The sequence below is a fragment of the Aquarana catesbeiana genome, linkage group LG13 (assembly GCF_042186555.1).
Source record: "Aquarana catesbeiana isolate 2022-GZ linkage group LG13, ASM4218655v1, whole genome shotgun sequence".
In the NCBI taxonomy this organism is placed as follows: domain Eukaryota; kingdom Metazoa; phylum Chordata; class Amphibia; order Anura; family Ranidae; genus Aquarana; species Aquarana catesbeiana.
Window position 1 is genome coordinate 189,777,584 of NC_133336.1, and position 5,000 is coordinate 189,782,583.

General features: G+C 34.8%; 1 non-coding gene across 1 annotated transcript; it reads right to left on the reverse strand.

Annotated features, from left to right (window-relative positions):
- Nucleotides 1–663: 663 nt before the first annotated feature.
- TRNAT-CGU (transfer RNA threonine (anticodon CGU)) lies at nt 664–735 on the reverse strand. The gene has a single exon. It is a non-coding gene; the product is annotated as a tRNA-Thr (tRNA).
- Nucleotides 736–5,000: the final 4,265 nt, after the last annotated feature.

Sequence of the window (5,000 nt, forward strand, 5' to 3'; positions counted from 1 at the left end):
AAAAGACACAAATCATTTCAAATCTCCATTTATTTTCACATCACTCAGTGGGTTTATATATGAAAAAACTTGCCTTGCAGACGTCTTACGCACGGACGCTCACCGTATCGTCTATACTATAATTATCTCCTATGATCTTCAGCACCATCTAGTGGCCATATGAAAAAATTCACCTTGCAGACAGTTCAAGCGCAAACGATTGCCACATCTTCTGTAATAGGATTATCTCCTATAAAGGTCAGCCCCATCTACTGGTCGTAATTAATTTTTTTTTTTTTTTGCACTATTACAGGAAATACTGCATTATGTCCACTAGATGGAGCTGACAATTCTAGGAGATAATCAGATTACAAAGAATAAAGCGATTACTCTTTGTGCCTGTGTGAATACATGGCAAATTTTAGATCCCAAAGTATTTTTTTTTTTTTTTTTTATAAATAGAAGTAAAGGCATTTTTTTTTCATTTATAACTCCCCATTTTTTTCATCTGTGTCTCATTGGGGAGATTTCCTTTCACTTCCTGTCCCATAGCCCAAAAACAGGAAGTGAGAGGATATCCCACCAAAGTGAGGGAGTCCCGATGCTCCCAGAACTAGTGTCCCCATTTGATAATTTCCCCTCTATTCCTGTTCTGGTGATCACTCAAAATGTGGGTCTACATACAGGCACAGATGGGGTTTGAACCCATGATCTTTGGTTTACGAGACCAACGCCTTACCACTTGGCCACTGTGCCTTCTCTTAAAATACATGCATGCAAACTCCATGCAGGCTGCATTCACAGCAAAGTGTAGCATCTCAGCATTTTCCCGGTATTTTTATGCACAATTGCAGTACCTTTGTATGCAGCGTTTTTTTAGCTTTGGAATTTTTTTATTAGTCAATAGAGAAAAGTATCATCTGTTGCATCATTGTAATTTATTATTATTTTCTTTTTGTTAGGGAAAGGGGTTAGAGTTAAGGTCAGGTTAGAATTATGGTTCGGGGTTATTTATTATAAATTTTTTTTTGTTAGTGTTAGGGTGTTAATACTACTACTACTAATAATAATAATAATAAATGAATAAATAAAGCTCAAAAAAGTTTCTGGAGCTTTTTTGTAGCTGAAACTGGGAAGATTTGCAAATTTTTGGTGCAATTTTATTCCCATAGAATGTTTTTTTGCGTGATTTTCTGCTCAAATAAAAAAATGTAAAAAAAAATAAAAAATTGTAATAATATATGAATAAATAAATGTAAAAGAAATACATAAATAAATAAAAATAAGGTGTTTTATTATTTTTATTTATTTATTTTTTTTTTAGCAGCAGGTGGTTGTCCACATCCCTTCAGGGATTATTTATTTATTTATTATTACATAGTATTCATTTATGGTATGCATTTATTTATTATTTATTTATGATTATTTTTATTTATTTGACAATAGAAAAACCCTCATAAATGGGACTTTAACGGCAACACAAGCCGATGCAGTAATTTATCACTCTTGTAGTACCATATAGTATTTGTATTTTTTATTATACTGTATGGTACTACAAGAGTGATAAATTACTGCATCGGCTTGTGTTGCCGTTAAAATCCAATTTATGAGGGTTTTTCTATTGTCAAATAAATAAAAAATAATCATAAATAAACGATAAATCAATACATACAATGAATGAATACTAGACAATAGTAAATAATTAACCCCTAACCCTAAAAAAGAAAATAATAATAAAAAAATTAACCCCTAACCTTAACCCTTAAACCTAAAAAAAATAAAAATAAAACAATAATAATAAATAATTAACCCCAAACCTTAACCCTATATAATAAACAAAAATAATAATAATAAATAATTAACCCCAAACCTTAACCCTAAATAATAAAAAAATAGTAATAATATTAGTAAATAATTAACCCCCTAACCTTAAGCCCTAATCCTAAAACAAATAAAAAATAAAACAATAATAATAAATAATTAACCCCACACCTTAATCCTAAATAATAATAATAAAAAAAAATAATAATAATAATAATAAATAATTAACCCCTAACTTTAATCCCTAACCCTAAAAAAATAAAGAATAAAACAATAATAATAAATAATTAACCCCAAACCTTAACCCTAAATAATAATAATAATAATAATAAAAAAATAATAATAATAATAATAATAATAATAATAATAATAATAATAATAATAATAATAATAAATAATTAACCCCTAACCTTAATCCCTAACCCTAAAAAAAAATAAAAGAATAAAACAATAATAATAAATAATTAACCCCAAACCTTAACCCTAAATAATAATAAAAAAAAAATAATAATAATTAATTAACCCCTAACCTTAATTCCTAACCCTAAAAAAAAAAAAATAAAAGAATAAAACAATAATAATAAACAATTAACCCCAAACCTTAACCCTAAATAATAATAATAATAAAAAAATAATAATAATAATAAATAATTAACCCCTAACCTTAATCCCTAACCTTAAAAAAAATAAAAGAATAAAACAATAATAATAAATAATTAACCCCAAACCTTAACCCTAAATAATAATTAAAAAAAAAAAATAATAATTAATTAAGCCCTAACCTTAATTCCTAACCCTAAAAAAAATAAAATAAAAGAATAAAACAATAATAATAAATAATTAACCCCAAACCTTAACCCTAAATAACAAAAAAAAATTATAATAACAATAAATAATTAACCCCTAACCCTACAAAAAAAATAATTAACCCCTAACCATAAAAAAAATAAATAATAATAATAAATAGTGAACCCCTAACCCAAAAAAATTACAGATCTTCTGTTTACATCACATGATCAGCTGATCACGTGGCAAAGGGTCGGGATCGACCCCTTACTCCGGTCTGTGATCACCCGAGTCTCATAGATCACAACGGGCGTGCGCAGAGCGTGCAAAGGGGAGGACGTCTATTGACGGCCTCCCGGCAAAGTAAAAAAAAAACAGCTGAAAAATAGCCAGAATGACAGCTACAGCGCGGATCTAAAAGGGTTAAAAGCGCACTGGAACACATCAAAAACGCATAAAAAAATGAGAAAAGCATCTGGAATGTATCCGGAATGCGTTTCTATGGGGTAAACTGGCCCTATAACGCATCAAAAACGCCAGGGCCAGTCCTCACCATAGAAACCCAGTCCGGATGCTTTTCTGTATGCTGCATTTTTTCTGCACTGGACTGTACTAAAACGCAGTAAAATGCATAAAAAACGCACAGGACCCTAGTATAGTGCAAAAACATTGGAAAAAAAGAAAATAAAAAGCACCTGGAACGCATCCAGAAACGCATTAAAAACACACTGGAACGCATCAAAAACGTGTTAAAAACTCGCATGCAGAAACGCAATCTGGAACAGATCTGGGGTGCGTTTTCATGGCGTAAATTGGCCCTTATTTAGGGTCAGTTCACACCACATGCAGTCCAGTGCGTTTCTTTTTTTCTGCATCAAAAAAACGCATGGAGAGTAGGTTATAAGGTTTTTAATGGCATAGTTCACACCAGTGCATTCCAGTTCCCAAAAAAAAAGTAGAACACGCTGCATTTTTCCTGCACTGGAACGCTGTAAAAAGCATCAAAACGCACCGCAACGCACCTAAACTCACCAAAAACGCACCGGAACACACATGTTCCTTCATTAAAGTTAAGGAAAAAAAGAGGGGGGTGCACAGGACGGCATCAAAAACACAACAAAAACACACTGGAACGCATCAAAAATTCGTAAAACCGCGTAAAATAAAAACGCACGTGTAGAAAAGCGTGTGGAAGGAGTCCGGATGGCGTTTCTATGGTGGGAACCGGACCCTCAATTCCTTCAGAGATTCACATCCATCACAATTTCCGAAGAACGAAAAATTGGTCTGAATTTCAATTGGTAACGAAATGAGTCGAACGTGTCGCGTGTTTTGCCGCCATTTCTTATCCCCCCCGAGTGTGGGCGGGGCCAAGTGTGGGCGGGGCCGGGTGTGGGAGGGGCGGGGTGCGCGTTTCGTCCCGCGACAATCAGGGCACAACCTCACCGCGTTTCAGGGGATTCCCTTAAGAATGGAAGACGCCCAAACTTTGTTTTTAGTTGATGGCAAAATGCAGAACAATACGGCGTGCGTTCCATCGATCGATATTTTAATCAACGGCGGATCGCTTGTATCTAGGGCTGGCGATACAATCTGATTGTACAATCTCTTTTAGATTTACCAAAACGATATAACATGAGGACAAACCTAAACAATCCATTCCACTTGTATCCAGTCAGGTAGACCCTTGTACAATCAGATTGTATGGTGTATGAAGGAGATCGTACAATCAGATTGTATGGTGAGATTGTATGGTGTACGGTCCCCTTGAAGGAGATCGTACAATCAGATTGTATGGTGTATGAAGGAGATTGTACAATCAGATTGTATGGTGTATGAAGGAGATCGTACAATCAGATTGTATGGTGAGATTGTATGGTGTACGGTCCCCTTGAAGGAGATCGTACAATCAGATTGTATGGTGAGATTGTATGGTGTACGGTCCCCTTGAAGGAGATCGTACAATCAGATTGTATGGTGTACGGTCCCCTTGAAGGAGATCGTACAATCAGATTGTATGGTGTATGAAGGAGATCGTACAATCAGATTGTATGGTGAGATTGTATGGTGTACGGTCCCCTTGAAGGAGATCGTACAATCAGATTGTATGGTGTATGAAGGAGATTGTACAATCAGATTGTATGGTGTATGAAGGAGATTGTACAATCAGATTGTATGGTGTATGAAGGAGATTGTACAATCAGATTGTATGATGTATGGTAAGGAATGAGATTGGTCGGTTCTCTTTGTTTACAATCACACAGTACAGGATCTGCCAATAATACAACTCCCTCGTCTCCATGGCAACCACACGCTGCCTTGGCCCTCTGGCTCCCCGGGCCAGTCCCGTCCCTCTGTTCAACTGTTCAGCCATTGGCCGCGTGTGTGCTGACTGGCGCCCCGCTAAGCCAATG